Source organism: Ranitomeya variabilis, chromosome 4 (genome assembly GCF_051348905.1).
Source record: "Ranitomeya variabilis isolate aRanVar5 chromosome 4, aRanVar5.hap1, whole genome shotgun sequence".
In the NCBI taxonomy this organism is placed as follows: Eukaryota; Metazoa; Chordata; class Amphibia; order Anura; family Dendrobatidae; genus Ranitomeya; species Ranitomeya variabilis.
In genome coordinates this window covers 97,340,512-97,363,704 of record NC_135235.1, presented here as the reverse complement: position 1 = coordinate 97,363,704, position 23,193 = coordinate 97,340,512, and the positions used below count along the sequence as shown (strand labels likewise).

Sequence of the window (23,193 nt, the reverse complement as noted above, 5' to 3'; positions counted from 1 at the left end):
AGGCGCAGTGAAGCCACCTCCCTGCAGGACCCGGATGCCGTGGCCATCTTGGATCCGGGCCTGCTGCAGGGAGGAGGAGGTAAGAGACCCTCGGAGCAACGCGATCACATCGCGTTGCTCCGGGGGTCTCAGGGAAGCACGCAGGGAGCCCCCTCCCTGCGCGATGCTTCCCTGTACCGCCGGTACACTGCGGTCACGGACCGCCCCGGCACATAGTGCCGGATGTCAGCTGCGATAGCCAGCTGACACCCGGCCGCGATCGGCCGCGGTTCCACCGTGAGCGCGGCCGATTGCGCTGGACGTACTATCCCGTCGGTGGTCATACGGGCCCACCCCACCTCGACTGGATAGTACGTCCAATGTCAGAAAGGGGTTAAGGGCATCATGTGGAGATTTTCTGCAAAAGAACGGAGAAGATGGAAGTCTGCACAGACTGCTGTGGATGAGAAAACTCATCATGGGATCTGGACAAGATGAAGAAAAGAAGGAGAACGACTCTACTGTAGAAACGACGCCATCTATAAGGTACCTGGATGTAAATGTTATTTGTGATACTAACTAACTCTCATATTTTTATTTATGTTAGGAGCATTAAAGGGGATTTCCAGGTTTGTGATGAGTCAGCAGTCATTCTTAGTGACTGCAGACTTCTGAATTCTCACAGTGTGCACTGCACGCTGTCAGGATTCTCTCATGCTGGGGATTTACATACATGCGGTCACATGCTGACTAGACATGTGTGGCCTCCTTCAATGAAAATTAACTGAGCGAGGCTGGGCACGTCTAGTCGGAATGTGGTCAGAAGTATATAAATCACATGCTTGTGTTGACATGACTGTCCACCGGCAAGGGAGAAGCCTAAAAGTGTGTGCAGCGCCCCCCACTGCCGCAGGGCCGAGGGGTACCCGGTACCGGGCCTCTGAGTCTCTGCTCTGAGGTTGTCACGGTGGCTAGACCTGGTCCGTGACCCTGCTGAGGGGCGCACAATGAAAGGTGGTGGTATGATGGTGCTGATGTTATGGTGCGGTGTAGTGCCGGTCGCAGTCAATAACGAGGACACCAAGTTGCAGTCTCTTTACCTCTTTACTGAAGGCTTCTGAGTCCTCAATCTGGAATACGGTTAACAGGGCTGCGCAAGTCCGGCCGGTCCGATGGCACCTCCAGAGTTCCCTTTGCAGGTGGAAATCCGTGCCTACCTTCCTGCGCTTGTGTTGTGGTCCTCTCCTGCTGTGCTTACGGGATAGTACCCCACAACTGTTGTGTCTGTTTCTCGTGTTCCCTCACAACTCGATTCTCATGTTCTCCCTCTACGTCCCCCTGATCTTACGGTTAGGACGCACCCGTATGACGGGGAGGCTCGGAGCTCTTCCGGGACTCCAGCGTCGCCCCACTCCTGTTGTTACCCCCCTGTGTCTTCCTGGGTCTGGGTGAGACAGCCCGCCTGTAACTGACTGTCCTGCCGTAGGTTTGAAGTTTGGCTTGGAGCTCTATACGTCCTTGGCATTCCGGCCACCGGTTATGCGCCTCAATAGGATGTTGCCTCGTCTTACAGCACGACTCCTACTGGTATTCTCCTTGTTGCGTTGATCTCGTTTCTCACTCAGCACAATAAACCTCGCTTCTTGTCCTTTCTTAGGGTACCACCGCTATATCGTGCAGGCGCGGTCCCGTAACGTTCTCTCTGGTTGCTAGGCCTCTGTCAGGATCCCACCCCTGACAGGGACCCCTCTGAATCTTCCCCTACAACACCCTCTGCCACAAGGTGTTGCCTGGTTCCAACCCAGTCAGCTTTCTCTCTAACTTCCTGCCTAACCCCCAGTTTTACCAGACTGTGAGGAGTGGCCTAATGAATAGTACCCTTAGCTCCCCCTGGAGGCCAGACTGTGAAATGTATTGGTGTCTGTGATACCTGGTCAGATGAACTCCTTCAGTGCCATCAGACTTACCATAGCCCCCCTTAGCGGCGGAGCCACAGTACTGCAACGACCAGGACTCTGGGGCGCTGCATGTGCAGTGCATTCGCTGTGAGAATTCAGAAGCCTGCGATGTCAGGATCCAGCTCTGCAGGTTCCAGTAGTCGTCACATGGACACTTCACTCATATGCGATTTTCATACTTATGGTCCTGTGACACCGAGCTTCTCTTCTGCTTCTCTCAGTTTTTCACTGAACATTGAGAGCATTAGGGAGAGGAGCTCGTGGGCACATGACTGAGTGTGTAAATCGCATATGTCCTTGGCGGAGGGGGGGCACCAAAATGAATTATTGCCCCTGGTGCCAGAAAACCTAGATACACCTCTGCCAGTATGCTACTGCAAGCGGCGATTACCGGGTCCGGTGGAGGGAGGTCTGTGCTCAGGGAGTGAGACAGGGACTGAGGGTGTACACAGAGAGAATGGAGACCCGGAGACTGCCCGTCCTAGTCTACGCCGTAGCCTGGAGCCCTCATTATCATAGGAATATGTCAGTTAATAAATTGTTTTTCTAAAGCTTTATAGTGTAGTTTTAGGTCAGAGGGATGGTTAGGGATGAGCTAGCAAGGTGCAGGGACAGGTAGTGATGGCTACTTGCGGACATGTGCGGCAATTGCGGTTTTGCACTTGCGGTGATACAAAAAACATTGCTAGCAGTGTTTTTTTCCATTGCTGCAAGTACCGCATTTGCCGGATCGCAGCAAAACCGCAAGTGCCACACATGTCCGCAAGTCCCATAGGGAATGAATGAGGCCGAACGCAGTGTTGCCGTAAGTGATCCATTACGCGGCAGATGCGGAAAAACTGCCGGATCTGCTGCAAAAGGCTGCTTTCACATCAGCGATTTATGGCAAAGTCACTGCCGATAGTATCATACTCCCCAAAGGGGGAGGGAGCACTAAAAGTGCCTAGGGCAGCAGAAACTCTAAATACGGCCCTGGATATCACTCTATTGCTAACCCTTGGGCTTGATGTCAGCTGACAATACAAAGCTGACATCAACCCCAAAACTATTACCCCACTTGCCAAAGCACCAGGGCAAGCGGGGAGAGCCAAGGCTAACCGCTAGTCACAGCTGCTGCCTCACACGCTGTCCTCTGTGTGACAGTGTGGGAACCGCACTGTTGTGACCGGCGGTATCATCATTATTGTTACCGCCAATCAAAGCCGGTGTTTCCTGTGCTGCCACACAAATTACAGCATGGGAACCGCCGGATGTTCAGGTCCCCATTCACTTAAATGGGGTTTAGGTTTAGGATCAAGTTCGGCTACCGTTCTCGTACCTGAACTGAACTTTTGTATAAAGTTTGGCCGAAACCGACAGATCTGAACATCCACTGATTCGCCCATCCCTAATCAGCAACAAAACATTTATCTTGGTCTCATCATTCCAGAGTATAGAGTCCCAGTAATCTTCATATTTTTCAACATGGGCCCTGACTTTCTTTGAAGACGACACCCATGCATGCCATTCCTCTGCAGTGTATGCTGTATTATGTCACTGGAAACACAATGGTTTGGCTTTCTATTTCTTTATCTAGCAGCATTAAACTTGCATGTTGATTTTCTTCAACCCTTTTCATGATATGTTGTGAATTTGTTAGTAAAATTTCCTTTTCTGGGTATATACACTCACTGGCCACTTTATTAGGTACACCTGTCCAACTTCTTGTTAACACTTAATTTCTAATCAGCCAATCACATGGCGGCAACTCAGTGCATTTAGGCATGTAGACATGGTCAAGACAATCTCCTGCAGTTCAAACCGAGCATCAGTATGGGGAAGAAAGGTGATTTGAGTGCCTTTGAACGTGGCATGGTTGTTGGTGCCAGAAGGGCTGGTCTGAGTATTTCAGAAACTGCTGATCTACTGGGATTTTCACGCACAACCATCTCTAGGGTTTACAGAGAATGGTCCGAAAAATAAAAAAAATCCAGTGAGCGGCAGTTCTGTGGGCGGAAATGCCTTGTTGATGCCAGAGGTCAGAGGAGAATGGGCAGACTGGTTCGAGCTGATAGAAAGGCAACAGTGACTCAAATCGCCACCCGTTACAACCAAGGTAGGCCTAAGAGCATCTCTGAACGCACAGTGCGTCGAACTTTGAGGCAGATGGGCTACAGCAGCAGAAGACCACACCGGGTACCACTCCTGTCATGATCTCCATGGCCAGAGAACTAGCATAAGCCTCTATAGGAACAAGCTCTTGGAAGATGTAACTGTACTGACCATGAACTAAACCTACCGCATCATCTAGAAGTAGCCAGGTAGCATGTCCTACTTTTTATCCCTATATGCCCAGCGCCGGCCGGAGAACTAAATAATGCTAGCAGAGGGAAATATAAGACCTGACTCACCTCTAGAGAAATGCCCAAAAGGAGACAGAAGCCCCCCACATATATTGGCGGTGATATGAGATGAAACAACAAACGCAGCAGGAAAATAGTTTTAGCAAATTTGAGGTCCGCTTTCTAGATAGCAGAAGACAGAAAGCATACTTTCATGGTCAGTAGAAAACCCTAACAAAACACATCCAGAAATTACTTTAGGACTCTGGCATTAACTCATAATACCAGAGTGGCAATTCCTGATCAACAAGAGCTTTCCAGACACAGTAACGAAACTGCAGCTGTGAACTGGAACCAAAATACAAAAACAAAACATGGACGAATGTCCAACTTATCTAGTAGATGTCTGGGAGCAGGAACAAGCACAGAGAGGCTTCTGATAACATTGTTGACCGGCAAGCATCTAACAGAGAAGCCAGGTTATATAGCGACACCCAGATCTAATCAGAACAGGTGAACAGGGAAGATGATGTCACAAGTTCAATTCCACCAGTAGCCACCGGGGGAGCCCAGAATCCAAATTCACAACAGTACCCCCCCCTCAAGGAGGGGGCACCGAACCCTCACCAGAACCACCAGGGCGATCAGGATGGGCCCTATGAAAGGCACGAACCAGATCAGAGGCATGAACATCAGATGCAGTGACCCAAGAATTATCCTCCTGGCCGTATCCCTTCCACTTGACCAGATACTGGAGTCTCCGTCTGGAAACACGGGAGTCTAGGATTTTTTCCACAACGTACTCCAACTCACCCTCAACCAACACCGGAGCAGGAGGCTCAACGGAAGGCACAACCGGTGCCTCATACCTGCGCAATAACGACCGATGAAAAACGTTATGAATAGAAAAGGATGCAGGGAGGTCCAAACGGAAGGAAACAGGGTTAAGAATCTCCAATATTTTATACGGACCGATGAACCGAGGCTTAAACTTAGGAGATGAGACCCTCATAGGGACAAAACGAGAAGACAACCACACCAAATCTCCAACACAAAGCCGAGGACCAACACGACGGTGACGGTTGGCAAAAAGCTGAGTCTTCTCCTGGGACAACTTTAAATTGTCCATCACCTGCCCCCAGATATGATGCAATCTCTCCACCACCGCATCCACTCCAGGACAATCCGAGGATTCCATCTGACCGGAGGAAAATCGAGGATGGAACCCCGAATTACAGAAAAACGGGGAAACCAAGGTGGCAGAGCTGGCCCGATTATTGAGGGCGAACTCCGCCAATGGCAAAAAAGCAACCCAATCATCCTGGTCAGCAGACACAAAACACCTCAGATATGTCTCCAGGGTCTGATTAGTCCGCTCGGTCTGGCCATTAGTCTGAGGGTGAAAAGCAGACGAAAAAGACAAATCTATGCCCATCCTAGCACAAAATGCCCGCCAAAATCTAGACACAAATTGGGTTCCTCTGTCAGAAACGATATTCTCAGGAATACCATGCAAACGAACAACATTTTGAAAAAACAGGGGCACCAACTCGGAAGAAGAAGGCAATTTGGGCAGGGGAACCAAATGAACCATCTTAGAAAAACGGTCACACACCACCCAGATGACAGACATCTTCTGAGAAACAGGCAGATCTGAAATAAAATCCATCGAGATGTGTGTCCAAGGCCTCTTAGGAATAGGCAAGGGCAACAATAATCCACTAGCCCGAGAACAACAAGGCTTGGCCCGAGCACAAACGTCACAAGACTGCACAAAGCCTCGCACATCTCGTGACAGGGAAGGCCACCAGAAGGATCTTGCCACCAAATCCCTGGTACCAAAAATTCCAGGATGACCTGCCAACGCAGAAGAATGCACCTCAGAGATGACTTTACTGGTCCAATCATCAGGAACAAACAGCCTATCAGGCGGACAACGATCCGGTCTATCCGCCTGAAACTCCTGCAAGGCCCGCCGCAGGTCTGGAGAAACAGCTGACAAGATAACTCCCTCCTTAAGAATACCTGTGGGGTCAGAGTTGCCAGGTGAATCAGGCTCAAAACTCCTAGAAAGGGCATCCGCCTTAACATTCTTAGAACCTGGTAGGTACGATACCACAAAATTAAACCGAGAAAAAAATAATGACCAGCGCGCCTGTCTAGGATTCAGGCGCCTGGCGGTCTCAAGATAAATCAAATTTTTGTGGTCAGTCAATACCACCACCTGATGTCTGGCCCCCTCGAGCCAATGGCGCCACTCCTCAAACGCCCACTTCATGGCCAAAAGCTCCCGATTCCCAACATCATAATTCCGCTCAGCGGGCGAAAATTTACGGGAAAAGAAGGCACAAGGCCTCATCACGGCGCAGTCAGAACTTTTCTGCGACAACACTGCCCCAGCTCCGATCTCAGAAGCGTCGACCTCAACCTGAAAAGGAAGAGTCACATCAGGCTGACGCAACACAGGGGCAGAAGAAAAACGGCGCTTAAGCTCCTGAAAGGCCTCCACAGCATCAGGGGACCAATTAGCAACATCAGCACCCTGTCTAGTCAAATCGGTCAATGGCTTAACGACATCCGAAAAACCAGAAATAAATCGACGATAAAAGTTGGCAAAGCCCAAAAATTTCTGAAGACTTTTAAGAGAAGAGGGCTGCGTCCAATCACAAATAGCTTGAACCTTGACAGGATCCATCTCAATGGAAGAGGGAGAAAAAATATATCCCAAAAAGGAAATTCTCTGAACCCCAAAAACGCACTTAGAACCCTTGACACACAGAGAATTAGACCGCAAAACCTGAAAAACCCTCTTAACTTGCCGGACATGAGAGTCCCAGTCATCCGAAAAAATCAGAATATCATCCAGATACACTATCATAAATTTATCCAAAAAATCGCGGAAAATATCATGCATAAAGGACTGGAAGACTGAAGGGGCATTAGAAAGACCAAAAGGCATCACCAAATACTCAAAGTGGCCCTCGGGCGTATTAAATGCGGTTTTCCACTCATCCCCCTGCCTGATCCGCAACAAATTATACGCCCCACGGAGATCAATCTTAGAGAACCACTTGGCCCCCTTTATGCGAGCAAACAAATCAGTCAGCAACGGCAATGGGTATTGATATTTAACCGTGATTTTATTCAAAAGCCGATAATCAATACATGGTCTCAAAGAGCCGTCTTTTTTTGACACAAAGAAAAAACCGGCTCCTAAGGGAGATGACGATGGACGAATATGTCCCTTTTCCAAGGACTCCTTTATATATTCTCGCATAGCAGTATGTTCAGGCACAGACAGATTAAATAAACGACCCTTTGGGTATTTACTACCCGGAATTAAATCTATAGCACAATCGCACTCACGGTGCGGAGGTAGTGAACCCAGCTTGGGTTCTTCAAAGACGTCACGATAATCAGACAGGAACTCAGGGATTTCAGAGGGAATAGATGATGAAATGGACACCAAAGGTACGTCCCCATGAGTCCCCTTACATCCCCAGCTCAACACAGACATAGCTCTCCAGTCAAGGACTGGGTTGTGAGACTGCAGCCATGGCAATCCCAGCACCAAATCCTCATGTAGATTATACAGCACTAGAAAACGAATAGTCTCCTGGTGATCCGGATTAATACACATAGTCACTTGTGTCCAGTATTGTGGTTTATTATTAGCCAATGGGGTGGAGTCAATCCCCTTCAGAGGAATAAGAGTTTCCAAAGGCTCTAAATCATACCCACAACGATTGGCAAAGGACCAATCCATAAGACTCAAAGCGGCGCCAGAATCGATATAGGCGTCAGTAGTAATAGATGACAAAGAGCAAATCAGGGTCACAGACAAAATAAATTTAGACTGTAAAGTGCAAATGGAAACGGATTTATCAAGCTTTTTAGTACGCTTAGAGCACGCTGATATAACATGAGTAGAATCCCCACAATAGAAACACAACCCATTTTTCCGTCTAAAATTCTGCCGCTCGCTTCTGGACAGAATTCTATCACACTGCATGCTTTCTGGCGTCTTCTCAGTGGACACCGCCAGATGGTGCACAGGTTTGCGCTCCCGCAGACGCCTATCGATCTGAATGGCCATTGTCATGGACTCATTCAGACCCGCAGGCACAGGGAACCCCACCATAACATCCTTAATGGCATCAGAGAGACCCTCTCTGAAAGTAGCCGCCAAGGCGCACTCATTCCACTGAGTAAGCACAGACCATTTACGGAATCTTTGGCAGTAAATTTCAGCTTCATCTTGCCCCTGCGATAGGGACATCAAAGTTTTTTCTGCCTGAAGTTCCAAATGAGGTTCCTCATACAGCAAGCCCAAGGCCAAAAAAAACGCATCCACATTGCGCAACGCAGGATCCCCTGGTGCCAATGCAAAAGCCCAGTCTTGAGGGTCGCCGCGGAGCAAGGAAATCACAATCCCAACCTGCTGTGCAGAGTCTCCAGCAGAACGAGATTTCAGGGACAAAAATAGCTTACAATTATTTCTAAAATTCTGAAAGCTAGATCTATTCCCTGAGAAGAATTCCGGCAAAGGAATTCTCGGCTCAGATACCGGAGCATGAATAATAAAATCTTGCAAATTTTGTACTTTCGTGGTGAGATTATTCAAACCTGCAGTTACACTCTGAAGATCCATTATTAACAGGTGAACACAAAGCCATTCAAAGATTATAAGGAGAGAGAAAAAAAAGAAAGACTGCAGCATAGACAGACTGGCAAGTGATCCAATTAAGAGCACAGAGGAAAAAAAAAAAAAAAAAAAACTCTCAGCAGACTTCTTATTTCTCTCCTTTCTCAGCCAAGGATTTTAACCCTTTAGTGGTCCGGTCAAACTGTCATGATCTCCATGGCCAGAGAACTAGCATAAGCCTCTATAGGAACAAGCTCTTGGAAGATGTAACTGTACTGACCATGAACTAAACCTACCGCATCATCTAGAAGTAGCCAGGTAGCATGTCCTACTTTTTATCCCTATATGCCCAGCGCCGGCCGGAGAACTAAATAATGCTAGCAGAGGGAAATATAAGACCTGACTCACCTCTAGAGAAATGCCCAAAAGGAGACAGAAGCCCCCCACATATATTGGCGGTGATATGAGATGAAACAACAAACGCAGCAGGAAAATAGTTTTAGCAAATTTGAGGTCCGCTTTCTAGATAGCAGAAGACAGAAAGCATACTTTCATGGTCAGTAGAAAACCCTAACAAAACACATCCAGAAATTACTTTAGGACTCTGGCATTAACTCATAATACCAGAGTGGCAATTCCTGATCAACAAGAGCTTTCCAGACACAGTAACGAAACTGCAGCTGTGAACTGGAACCAAAATACAAAAACAAAACATGGACGAATGTCCAACTTATCTAGTAGATGTCTGGGAGCAGGAACAAGCACAGAGAGGCTTCTGATAACATTGTTGACCGGCAAGCATCTAACAGAGAAGCCAGGTTATATAGCGACACCCAGATCTAATCAGAACAGGTGAACAGGGAAGATGATGTCACAAGTTCAATTCCACCAGTAGCCACCGGGGGAGCCCAGAATCCAAATTCACAACACACTCCTTTCAGCTAAGAACAGGAAACTGATTGATTAAGATCGGCAGCGATCGAAACGCGTTGCATGGGCTCTGTACCCCCACATTTGTACTACAGCAAGGATCTATTATGTCACTGGATTTTAACCATTAATAAAGAATCTCTTTTATTGGAGCTGGAGCACCTTCTGTTTCTACTTTGTAAACAGGAAACTGAGGCTACAATTTGTACAAGCTCATCGAAATTGGACAGTAGAAGATTGGAAAAACGTTGCTTGGTCTGATGAGTCTCGATTTCTGCTGCGACATTCGGATGGTAGGGTCAGAATTTGGCGTAAACAACATGAAAGCATGGATCCATCCTGCCTTGTATGGAGCATCTTTGGGATGTGCAGCCGACAAATCTGCGGCAACTGTGTGATGCCATCATGTCAATATGGACCAAAATCTCTGAGGAATGCTTCCAGCACCTTGTTGAATCTATGCCACGAAGAATTGAGGCAGTTCTGAAGGCAAAAGGGGGTCCAACCCGTTACTAGCATGGTGTACCTAATAAAGTGGCCGGTGAGTGTATATGTTGTATGTTGTACAACTGTTGTTACTGTTCAGGTTCGCCAGCCTGAACAATGCCTGTTAAAACGCTGCAGCGCAGCCAATCAGCAAGTTTTTCCTGTGTGGGCACTTCCTTCCCCATCACAGCCATGTTGAGTATTAGCATGACTGTGATTGGATGGCAAACCATTTAAAAAAATAAATATAAAAAAGATGTGGGGTGGGTCCCCTCTATTTTTGATAACAACAGAGAGCTGCAGGCTGCAGCCCTCTGCTGTCTGGTTTATCTTGGCTGATTATGAAAAAGAGAGGTGCCTCACACTGTTTTATTTAAATAAGTAATTTAAAAAATGGTGTGGGGTCCCCACATTTTCACAACCAGCCAAATTAAAACAGACAGCTGGTAGCTGGTATTCTCAGACTGGGAAGGCCCATAGATATTTGGCACCCCCAGCCTAAAAACAGCAGACCACAGCCATCCCCAAAATGGCGCATCCATTAGATGCACCAATTCTAGCACTTTGCCCAGCTCTTCCTGCATGCCCTGGTGCATTGGAAAGCGTTGTAATATTTTGGAGTGATTTTCAGCTTTGTAATGTCAGCTGTCATCAAGCTCAGGGGTTAGTAATGGAGAGATGTCTATCAGTCAAAAGTGAGAAAGACACGTACAGAGAAAAGTCCTTTAATTGAACAAAACACTCCCACTCTTTTACCCATTTATTAAAATAAAATACAAAATGAAAGTAATCCTCACCTGTCCACTGTAAATCCTTAATAAGTAGGTCCCACGACGATCCCTGACTCTGCTACACTCAGTGTATGGAGCTCCATTCAAAGAACGCAGCTCCATACACTGGAGCAGCAACAACTGCCGGGTGTTGTTTTGCACTCCGCGAGTTCCGGCTGCTGTGAATTGAGGTGACATCAGTAAGGTTATCTTAGTTCACAGCATGCGATTCTCATGAGGGCAGCACCACTGTGAACTGAGATAACCTTACTGAGGTCAATGATGGCATTGTGAGAAATTTCTCACTCTGCAAGCCCTGTCAACAGTATGGTTACCGAAGTTCGTTGGCTATGATCTACAATAACCTTAGTGACATCAGCGATTGTTGCAGCAGTAAGATTCACACGCTACGGTCAGTGTTTTCCGGATGTCGTGCTGAGCAGTCGCATTACTGATGTCACAGTTCAGCACTGCATTTTAATGTAGCAGAATCACGGATCGTCGTGGGACCTCATCATTATGGATTAATGATCAATTACTTTGATTTTTTATTTTATCTTAATAAATGGGTAAAAGAGGGAATTTGTTGGGGAGTGTTTTGTTCAATTAAAGGACTTTTCTGTGTGTGTTTCTTTCTTTTTGTTTGACTACAAGTTTAGTAATGAGGGTGTCTAATAGACCTATCTCCATTACTAACCGCTGGGCTTAATGTCAGCTGACATTACAAAGCTGACATCAATCCCAAAACTATTACCATTCTTGCTAATGCACCAGGGCAAGCGGGAAGAGCCCAGGCTAACTGCCTGTCACAGCTGCTGCCTCACACACTGTCCTCTGTGTGACAGTGTGGGATCCGCAGCACTATGACCAGCGGTATCGTCAGTAAGTTTATCGCCAATCAGAGGCAATGTTTCCTGTGCTGCCACACAAATGACAGCATGGGAAATGCCGGATGTTGAGGCCCCCATTCACTTGAATGGGGTTCAGGTTTGGGATTAAGAAGGAGTAGTGTTCTGGCACTCAAACCAAACTTTTGTACAAAGTTTGGTCGAACCTGACGGACTCAAACAGCTACGGGTCCGCCCATCACTAATCAGCAACAAAACCATTTATCTTGGTCTAATCAGTGCAGAGTATTGAGTCCCAGTAGTCTTCCAATTTTTCAACATGGGCAGTGACTTTCTTCGTAGATGACACCCATGCAATACCATTCCTGTGCAGTGTATACTGAAATATGTCACCTGAAACACTATGATTTGGCTTTCTACTTCTTTAGCTTACTGCAGTAAACTTGCAAGATGATTTTCTTCAATCCTTTTCATGGTTGAATGGTGGAATTTGGTAGGAAAATTACTTTTTTGGGTATGTAATAGAGTGCAGGGTAGAGTATGTCACCACGGAACAGACAGACCAACTGTTGAGGGGGATTTATTAACAGGGACAATATTCTCCTCGCAGGGAGAAAGCAGATTATAAACTGAAAAGATAACGGTGCAAAATATAGGGGAAGCAGTATAGCAGTAGTAAACGGAATTTTCTTAGGAAAACACTTATCAGTCTGATGAGGACTTGCCTGTAGGGTCGTCTTCTCCAACGTAGGCACCGAGAAACAGCGGCACTTGTCGTCCCTCTGTTATTCGTGAGCTGTGTGGTCTCTAGGAACCTGGGGGTTTTGGGAGTTAATGTGATAGACAGAGGGGATGCTAGGCAAACGGGGTCCCCTCAGCTCTGAGTCATTAGCTTTAACAGCACAGCCTATCCTGGGAGAACGATGCTCAGTCTATTATTAAGTCTCTTAACAGGAATCAGGGGCTCTGCACTGATACCGTGGGTACCAGGAGTCACAGTCTCTGCACGGGCCACTGTCTCTGCACGGGCCACTGTCTCAACACAGGTGTCAAGGCGCCCCTCTCCAGTCACAGCAGAGTCCGCTTTCATGTACTCACAAGATGCAGTCTTTCTGGGCTTTCTGGGGGATTCCCTGCATTTGTCTTCTGACTGAGAGCCCTCTCTCCTCCCCGGAGTGCAGCTGCATCCTGCCCTGACTGCTGTACACGCTGCTCTGCCACTTGCGCGCGCACCTTTCCCGCTCTCTGCCCAACTTCCTTCCTGTCCCCATCTTTTAGTCTGCCCCTGGGGAACCTGCAGCACAGCTCAATGGTTCCAGGCACAGAGCAGAGAAGGTAACCGCCCCCGAACTCTTCTTGTGTTCCACCTCCTTACAGGTATATATACATTGTATGTTGTACAATCAAGGCAAATATCTATACTATCTACGCAGTTTTAGCTTTTATGGACAGTACATTTTTTTTGTTAAAGGAATCAGAGGAACAGAAGTAAAAATCATCAGCATTATGTTTTCAGCACAAGATCTGCACAGCTCAAGCCAGAGTAAAAATTTCCTCTGCAATGAAACTGGATCCAGTCACTGAGCTGATGTCTGTACAAGGAAATCACTACAGTGATGATAATCTCCACCTTCTGAACTGAACATTTTTTCCCCTGACATTGTGCTGGTATTTGACTGCTATTTCTTCAATAAATTTGGCATCTTGATGGAAAATACCTTCCAGGTGTAGATTAAAACTGATTATTGAGCCAAAGTCACTAGACGACAGGCAGATCAGACACGGGGACTGGCACCATAGCGGAATGCTAGCTTTTAAATAGACTCCTCTACAGTAAAATTGGCTCTGTAACACTAGCACCTCTCACTTATCTGTTTCCTTACTCTTATTTACTAACCTTGAGTGTGTTTTTGACTTTACTTGCTTTGGCTGAAATGACATAGGCATGTTTTTGTGATTTTTTTTTAACACAGCAATGAATACAAAAGAGATCATAACTATGAGGGGTTGAACTTCATAGTATAAGATATCTTAATTTTCTACCAAGTACTGCAGTACTGAAGGATTCTCAATGTAACCACATCAGCCTTATCATATCTGACATATCTATTTAGTAATGCATGTAAGCTTTCATGGATTCATGTTGTCCAAGCAATGGGCAGCATGAAGTAGAGCCTAGACAGATTGCAGACAGATATGTCTTTCTCTGAAACGATACAGCCTTACAGAGAAAATGTAGTTGGAAAAGCCAGTCAACGACACAAAGGAGAGACCTGACTAGGTCGGCTGGCTTCTTAGCACCTCGTTCCAGTTGGCTGACAGGTCTCGCCCTATGTACCCACATGGGAGAAACCTGTCAATTAACTGGAATGAGGAGAGGAGACGCCATCTGGTGGTTGCGCCAGTCTAGCCAGGTCTCTCCCTTTAGTCCTTGGCTAGCCTTTCAAGCTATGATTTCTTGGAAATGAGGTGGCATTTATGAGAATGTCATACCGGGCTGCATTCCCTGTCAGGCTCTGATTCATGCTGCCTGTGGACAAAGCGTCACTAGACACTCATAAATCTCTTGGGCATGGTGAGGCCACATGAGTAGGTTGCAATTTCACATCAACTTCATTTCATTCTTCTGAACACACTGGCTTCTTTTTCAGCCTGAACTATTAGATTAGACTAGAGTGTCTCATACTTTTTATATTTGGTCACTAAACAAACCAAGGTGATACCTGGACTTCACCAAATAGACACTGGAGATACCGGGGCCTCAACCTCTGTTGTGGATGTCCATGTTGAAATTAAAACATTTGTTCAATTTACTTTTAATTAGTGTTCTAAGCTCAGCATAGTTAAAATGAATAGAAAAAATAGTTATGTTACTAAATCATAGTTTGATGCTGACAAAGGACGGTGCAGCTTATCCCCACCACCTCTTAAACTACCCTACCAGCTGGACCTCACCAACAACAAGAAGGTATTTCCTGGTGAGGCCCACCTCACAGTTTGAGAAGCACTGGGATATGCTAGACCGACTAAACATGTTAACTTTCTTTTAAAGTTTTCAAAGTGTTGATTTGTCTGTTGATCACAGGGGTGTGTCCCTTCTTGGAGACTATGAGAGGGTATGGTTCCTCACCTCTCTGAAACCCATGTTCCCATACTGAAGTGTTAAAAAAGCACTCCTATAAAAAATGTTATCCTCTTAATATATTGCAACCATCATATTATATAACACAGTGTACTTACTTTGCTCATTTCGCCTTTCTACCCAGTTAATTCTTCTCTTTTCAGTTAGGTCTATGACATCACGTGATCAAAAACTGACCAGATGAATCCTTCCAAGCTCTATGTAGAAACAGGAGGAGCTGGGTCAGGAGGTGAAGAGTGGAATAGTAAATGCAGTGACAAGAGACTTCCTGAATCTATATACAGCAGAGAAAAGAGAAGAATTATCTGGGTAGAAAGACAAAATGAGCAATTGTAAGCAAACAGTGTTATATAATATGACGACTGCAATATATTAGGAGGATAAAAACTTTGATTGAAGTGCTTCTTTAAAGGGAACCTGTCAGCAGATTTTGCCGCTATTAGATACGGCCACCACCTTTCAGGGCTTATCTATTGTTATTCTGTCTTATCTTATTCTGTAATGCTGTAGATAAGCCCCTAGTCCGACCTGCAAGTGAAGAAAAATAAATTACATTATACTGACTCGGGGATGGGGGCGATCCTGTGTGGTCCGGTCCGATGAGTGTTGCAAGCCCGGGTCCGGCACCTCCCATCTTCTTGCGACGCCACCCTCCTGCTTCTTCCTTGCTCCCAGGCATCGGCGGTCCCACGCAGGCGTACTTCTCTGTCCTGTTGTGAGCAGAGTAAAGTGCTGCAGTGCGCAGGCACTCAGAAAGGTCAGAGAGGCCCAGCGCCTGTGCCCTGTGTGTGGATCAACTCGCTGCAAGGGTACAGAGTATCCAAGATTATGTTTTTCACACTCCGGTTTTAGAGCCTAGAATTCCTATTCCTGATTTGTTTTCTGGGGATAGATCTAAAATTTTGAACTTTAAAAATAACTGCAGATTGTTTTTTGCTCTGAGACCCCGTTCCTCTGGTGACCCCATTCAGCAGGTGAAGATTGTCATTTCTCTGCTGCGTGGAGACCCGCAGGACTGGGCATTCTCCCTTGAGCCAGGAAATCCTGCATTGCTCAATATAGACGCATTTTTTCAAGCGCTCGGATTGCTGTATGACGAACCTAATTCTGTGGATCAGGCAGAAAAAACCTTGCTGGCTCTGTGTCAGGGTCAGGAAGCAGCAGAAGTATACTGCCAGAAATTTAGAAAGTGGTCTGTGCTCACAAAATGGAATGAGTATGCCCTGGCAGCAATTTTCAGAAAGGGTCTTTCTGAAGCCCTTAAAGATGTTATGGTGGGGTTCCCCACGCCTGCTGGTTTGAGTGAATCAATGTCTTTGGCCATTCAGATTGATCGGCGCCTGCGCGAGCGCAGGGTGGTGCACCATATGGCGGTGTCCTCTGGGCAGAGTCCTGAGCCTATGCAGTGTGATAGGATTTTGACTAGAGCGGAACGGCAGGAATTCAGACGTCAGAATGGGCTGTGTTTTTACTGTGGTGACTCTACTCATGCTATTTCTGATTGTCCTAAGTGTACTAAGAGGGTCGCTAGGTCTGTTACCATTAGTACTGTACAGCCTAAATTTCTCTTGTCTGTTACCCTGATTTGCTCATTGTCATCCTTTTCTGTTATGGCATTTGTGGATTCAGGCGCTGCCCTGAACTTAATGGACTTGGAATTTGCCAAACGCTGTGGTTTTTCCTTGGAGCCTTTGCGGAGCCCTATTCCCTTGAGGGGGATTGATGCTACGCCATTGGCCAAGAATAAACCTCAGTACTGGACACAGTTGATCATGTACATGGCTTCAGCACATCAGGAAAATATTTGTTTTTTGGTGTTGCATAATTTGCATGATGTTGTTGTGCTGGGTTTTCCATGGTTGCAGGTACATAATCCAGTGCTGGATTGGAAATCTATGTCTGTGACTAGTTGGGGTTGTCAAGGGATACATAGTGATGTTCCTTTGATGTCAATTTCCTCTTCCCCCTCTTCTGAAGTTCCTGAGTTTTTGTCAGATTTCCAGGATATATTTGATGAGCCCAAGTCCAGTTCCCTTCCTCCTCATAGGGACTGCGATTGTGCTATTAACTTGATTCCTGGCTGTAAGTTCCCTAAGGGTCGACTTTTCAATCTGTCTGTGCCAGAGCATGCCGCTATGCGGAGTTATGTAAAGGAGTCTTTGGAGAAGGGGCATATTCGCCCGTCTTCGTCACCATTGAGAGCGGGGTTCTTTTTTGTTGCCAAGAAGGATGGCTCCTTGAGGCCCTGTATACATTATCGCCTTCTCAATAAGATCACGGTCAAATTCCAGTACCCTTTACCTTTGCTTTCTGATTTGTTTGCTCGGATTAAGGGGGCTAGTTGGTTTACCAAGATTGACCTTCGAGGGGCGTATAATCTTGTTCGTATTAAACAGGGTGATGAATGGAAAACAGCATTTAATACGCCCGAAGGCCATTTTGAATACCTTGTGATGTCATTCGGGCTCTCTAATGCTCCATCTGTGTTTCAGTCCTTTATGCATGATATCTTCCGGAATTATCTGGATAAATTTATGATTGTATATTTGGATGATATTTTGGTTTTTTCCGATGATTGGGAGTCTCATGTGAAGCAGGTCAGGATGGTATTTCAGATCCTTCGTGCTAATGCGTTGTTTGTGAAGGGGTCTAAGTGCCTCTTTGGAGTTCAGAATGTTTCGTTTTTGGGTTTCATTTTTTCTCCCTCGGCTATTGAGATGGACCCTGTTAAGGTCCAGGCCATTCATGATTGGACTCAACCCACATCTGTGAAGAGCCTTCAGAAATTTTTGGGCTTTGCTAATTTTTATCGCCGCTTCATTGCTAATTTTTCCAGTGTGGTTAAGCCTCTGACCGATTTGACGAAGAAAGGCGCTGATGTGATGAATTGGTCCTCTGCGGCTGTTGAGGCCTTTCAGGAGCTTAAACGTCGTTTTACTTCTGCCCCTGTGTTGCGTCAGCCAGATGTTTCTCTCCCTTTTCAGGTTGAGGTTGACGCTTCTGAGATTGGGGCAGGGGCCGTTTTGTCTCAGAGAAGTTCTGATGGCTCTTTGATGAAACCGTGTGCTTTCTTCTCTAGAAAGTTTTCGCCTGCCGAGCGTAATTATTATGTCGGCAATCGTGAGTTGTTGGCTATGAAGTGAGCATTTGAGGAGTGGCGACATTGGCTTGAGGGAGCCAAGCATCACGTGGTCTTGACCGATCATAAGAATCTGATTTACCTTGAGTCTGCCAAGCGGTTGAATCCTAGACAAGCTCGATGGTCTCTGTTTTTCTCCCGTTTTGATTTTGTGGTCTCGTATCTTCCGGGATCTAAGAATGTGAAGGCTGATGCCCTTTCTAGGAGTTTTTTGCCTGATTCTCCGGGAGTCCTTGAGCCTACTGGTATTCTCAAGGAGGGGGTGATTCTTTCTGCCATCTCTCCTGATTTACGGCGGGTGCTTCGGGAGTTTCAGGCTGATAAACCTGACCGCTGTCCAGTGGGGAAACTGTTTGTTCCTGACAGATGGACTAGTAAGGTAATTTCTGAGGTTCATTGTTCAGTATTGGCTGGTCATCCTGGGATTTTTGGTACCAGAGAGTTGGTTGCTAGGTCCTTTTGGTGGCCTTCCTTGTCGCGGGATGTGCGTTCTTTTGTGCAGTCCTGTGGGACTTGTGCCCGGGCCAAGCCTTGCTGTTCCCGTGCTAGTGGGTTGCTTTTGCCTTTGCCGGTCCCTGAGAGGCCCTGGACGCATATTTCCATGGATTTTATTTCTGATCTTCCTGTTTCCCAGAAGATGTCTGTCATCTGGGTGGTTTGTGACCGGTTTTCTAAGATGGTCCATTTGGTACCTTTGCCTAAGTTGCCTTCCTCCTCTGATTTGGTTCCATTATTTTTTCAGCATGTGGTTCGTTTGCATGGCATTCCGGAGAATATTGTGTCTGACAGTTTGTTTCTAGGTTTTGGCGGTCCTTTTGTGCTAGAATGGGCATTGATTTGTCTTTTTCTTCAGCATTCCATCCTCAGACAAATGGCCAAACGGAGCGAACCAATCAGACCTTGGAAACCTATTTGAGATGCTTTGTGTCTGCTGATCAGGATGATTGGGTGACCTTCTTGCCGTTGGCCGAGTGTGCCCTTAATAATCGGGCTAGTTCGGCTACCTTGGTTTCACCTTTCTTTTGTAACTTTGGTTTTCATCCTCGTTTTTCTTCAGGGCAGGTTGAGCCTTCTGACTGTCCTGGTGTGGATTCTGTGGTGGACAGGTTACAGCAGATTTGGACTCATGTGGTGGACAATTTAACATTGCCTCAGGAAAAGGCTCAACGTTTTGCTAACCGTCGTCGGTGTGTTGGTCCCCAGCTTCGTGTTGGGGATTTGGTCTGGTTGTCTTCTCGTCATGTTCCTATGAAGGTTTCTTCCCCTAAGTTCAAGCCTCGCTTTATTGGTCCTTATAAGATTTCTGAAATTATCAATCCGGTGTCTTTTCGTTTGGCCCTTCCAGCTTCTTTTTCCATTCATAACGTTTTTCATAGATCTTTGTTGCGGAGATATGTGGTGCCCATGGTTCCCTCCGTTGATCCTCCTGCTCCGGTGTTGGTTGAGGGGGAGTTGGAATATGTGGTGGAAAAGATTTTGGATTCTCGTTTTTCGAGGCGGAAGCTTCAGTATCTGGTCAAGTGGAAGGGTTATGGCCAGGAGGATAATTCTCGGGTTGTTGCCTCCGATGTCCATGCTGCCGATTTGGTTCATGCTTTTCACTTGGCTCGTCCTGATAGGCCTGGAGGCTCTGGTGAGGGTTCGGTGACCCCTCCTCAAGGGGGGGTACTGTTGTGAATTCCGTCCTTGGGCTCCCTCCTGTGGTTGTGAATGGTACTTTTGTGAGTTCTGCCCTTGTGCTCCCTCTTGTGGTTTCGAGTGGAACTGCTGCTCCTTGAGTTTAGCTGTAGCAGCTGCTTTCACTGATTGTCTCTCCTGGCTTTGCTATTTAACCTGGCTCTGGTCTTCAGTTCATGCCAGCTGTCAATGTTTCTGGTTTGGGATTCAGATCTCTCCTTGGATTTCTCTGATGGCCTGTCCATTTCAGCAAAAGATAAGTTTTTGCTAGTTCTTTGTTGTCCATTTGCTTTGGACTTTATTGCTCAGCTCATGTTATGTTTCCTTTTGTCCAGCTTGTCATTATGATATATTCAGGCAAGCTGGAAGCTCTGGGGAAGCAGATTTGCCCTCCACACCGTGAGTCGGTGTGGAGATCATTTTTGTAAACTCTGCATGGATTTTTAGTTTTTAATACTGACCGCACAGTATCCTTTCCTATTCTGTCTATTTAGATTAGTATTGGCCTCCTTTGCTAAAATCTGTTTTCATTTCTGTGTATGTTATTTCCCTCTTCACTCACAGTCAATATTTGTGCCTAATTCTGCATTCAGGACCTGAAAATTACGTCACGGCTTGCTGTGATTGGTCGCGTCGCGGTCACATGGGTGGCACGCAACCAATCACAAGCCGTGACGTAATTTTAAAATGCGCGCGTTTCCTGCCTCCCTTGACGTCACGGCTTGTGATTGGTCGCGTCGCCCATGTGACCGCGACGCGACCAATCACAAGCCGTAACGTAATTTTAAAATCCTGAATGCCTAGAATTAGGCATTCAAGATCTGAAAATTACGTCACGGCTTGCTGTGATTGGTCGCGTCGCGGCCACATGGGCGGCACGCGACCAATCACAAGCCGTGCCGTCACGGAAGGCAGTAAACGCGCGCATTTTAAGCAAAGAAGGCTGCCGGTTCCCTCGGTAAGGTGCAGGCTGCGTCGGAGAGGTGAGTATATCCCTATTTTTTATTTTAATTCTTTATTTTACACATTAATGTTGTTTCGATACCGATACCCGATACCACAAAAGTATCGGATCTCGGTATCGGAATTCCGATACCCGCAAGTATCGGCCGATACCCGATACTTGCGGTATCGGAATGCTCAACACTACTTATAAGACGCTGGGGCTGAACATGAATGTAGTTTTCAGCATTTCAACTTCTCTTTGGTATTTTTATGTAGCATACTCAGCCTCATTAAAAAATGCCAATGAGAAAATTTACAGTGAATTGAATTTTCCAAGTTTTAGTACGTCTAGTCGCCACTCTTAGCCCAGCACCTGCTAGTTTTCTTCATTCCTGTCCTCCAACACTGATCCACTTAGTCCAATCACAAATAATTTTATTAAAAAAAAAAACAATAAAGTTTTCATTTATGCAATCTACAAAAATTCAAATGCCATTATTTCACAGAATCCATTTTTATTTCTAGCATAATTGTTTCTTTTATACTTACGATCTCTTATCCCAGAATTACCGGTATACTCTTTTTTAATTTTGTACTATAGTTTTACCACAGGGCTCCATTTATAGCAGTTACCAGGATATAGCTTTCAACTAGTGTAGATGAAGGACAGGTTACATTCCGGGTCAGTCTTGGGTTAAAATTGTACCATTTCTACCATGTGGGTTATGAACAGAGGATATGGCTCAGTATATAATTCAGGAAATTAGATATGTATCAGAAAATCTTACAGCTGGCCATAAATTATCACATGTAAACCCACGCAGTCTTCTTCTGCTCCATGATGTGTATGAGTAATGTTGGATTATTAGGTTCATTTACATTTGTCTGACCTATGACCCCACTGTAACCGCTCATAGCAACATATTGTGCTTTTTCGAGATATAATTATGCTAATATTTGACAATTGTTAATGCCATGGTAAGTTTTTACATTTCACAGATGGTTATAAATCACAGTTTGTAAACTGTGAGGACGTGGCATGATGTAGCAGGTGTTGTGCCACCCGTTCTGTCAAATATGGTAGCAACCAGTTGGCCGCCAATACTGCATATATTATGTTTACCGTGTACAAAGCTGAGACTGAAAGCTATAAGTAAAAAGATGGGGCAAAGGTGAGCTATAATGGCAGACAGAGATGTAGAGGACAGCTTCCCTGGGCCCAATCACATGGAGGGGCTCACTAGCAAATTGTCAATTCATGACTTCCCTGATCTATTGTTCTTTCTTGAGGAGCAGCATAATGCATCCTTCACCCAGCAATGTTCGCTCTCCATACTGACTTTATACTCACTGTCATCATCATCTCTGTCACTGTGCTACTATACAAGCACAGTGACTGTGTTAACAGAGTGCTCTGCTCATCAGGGCAAAGACGTGCTGAGTCCGGTCCAACTTCTATGTGCAGCGGTGCAGTCTGAGATTGGGCCCTACCACCTCAATATCACAGCTCAGGAACTCGCCACCTTAGTGTCACAGCTCTCAGACCAGTCTTCTTAGTGTCACAGCTCTCAGCCCAGTCTTCTTAGTGTCACATCTCTGGAACCCGCCTCCTCAATGCCACAGCTCTCAGTCTAGCCTACTCAATGTCACAGCTTTGGAACCCGGCTTCTCAATGTCACAGCTCTCAGTCCAGCCTTCTTAATGTCACAGCTCTGGAACCTACCTCCTCAATGTCACAGCTGTCAGCCCAACCTTCTCAATGGCACAGCTCTGGAACCCACCTCCTCAATGTCACAGCTCTCAGCCCAGTCTTCTCAATGTCACAGCTCTGGAACCCACCTCCTCAGTGTCACAGCTCTCAACCCAGCCTTCTTAATGTTACAGCTCTGGAACCCACCTCCTCAATGTTACAGCTCTCAGCCCAGTCTTCTCAATGTCACAGCTCTGGAACCCACCTCCTCAGTGTCACAGCTCTCAGCCCAGCCTTCTTAATGTTACAGCTCTGGAACCCACCACCTCAATGTCACAGCTCTCAGCCCAACCTTCTCAATGGCACAGCTCTGGAACCCACCTCCTCAATGTCACAGCTCTCAGCCCAATCTTCTCAATGTCACAGCTCTGGAACCCACCTCCTCAGTGTCACAGCTCTCAGCCCAACCTTCTCAATGGCACAGCTCTGGAACCCGCCTCCTCAATGTCACAGCTCTCAGCCCAGCCTTATCAATGGCACAGCTCTGGAACCCGCCTCCTCAGTGTCACAGCTCTCAGCCCAACCTTCTCAATGGCACAGCTCTGGAACCCACCTCCTCAGTGTCACAGCTCTCAGCCCAACCTTCTCAATGGCACAGCTCTG

At 46.4% G+C, this 23,193-nt stretch overlaps 1 protein-coding gene across 1 annotated transcript in view; it reads right to left on the bottom strand.

Moving 5' to 3' along the window:
• Nucleotides 1–13,057, bottom strand: part of PCGF5 (polycomb group ring finger 5) — a 114,183-nt gene extending 101,126 nt beyond the window's left edge. Inside the window, exon 1 of the mRNA XM_077258956.1 lies at nt 13,036–13,057. The gene's annotated coding sequence lies outside the window, so the exon portion shown is untranslated. The remainder of the gene's footprint in view (nt 1–13,035) is intronic.
• Nucleotides 13,058–23,193: the final 10,136 nt, after the last annotated feature.